This window comes from Cystoisospora suis (genome assembly GCF_002600585.1).
Source record: "Cystoisospora suis strain Wien I chromosome Unknown contig_2837, whole genome shotgun sequence".
NCBI classification, from domain to species: domain Eukaryota; phylum Apicomplexa; class Conoidasida; order Eucoccidiorida; family Sarcocystidae; genus Cystoisospora; species Cystoisospora suis.
In genome coordinates, this window is record NW_027155633.1 from 9,974 (window position 1) to 10,185 (window position 212).

Consider the following 212-nt stretch of genomic DNA (forward strand, 5'->3'; position numbering starts at 1 on the left):
ATCCGCTCGTAGCTCGTAACTGCTGCTAAGAGAGCACTCACTCGCTGCTGTCTGGTATATGAACCACAAAAGCTGGGAGTGGCAGGGATCCCGGAGGATGAAAATCTCCTGTCTTTTCCCGGTAAGAAGAAAGAAAGGTCGTTTGTTTTTTCTCTCCTTTTCCCCCAGCACAGAAGCACCAGCACTCCGCACGGGACGAGACGCCTTCCCTC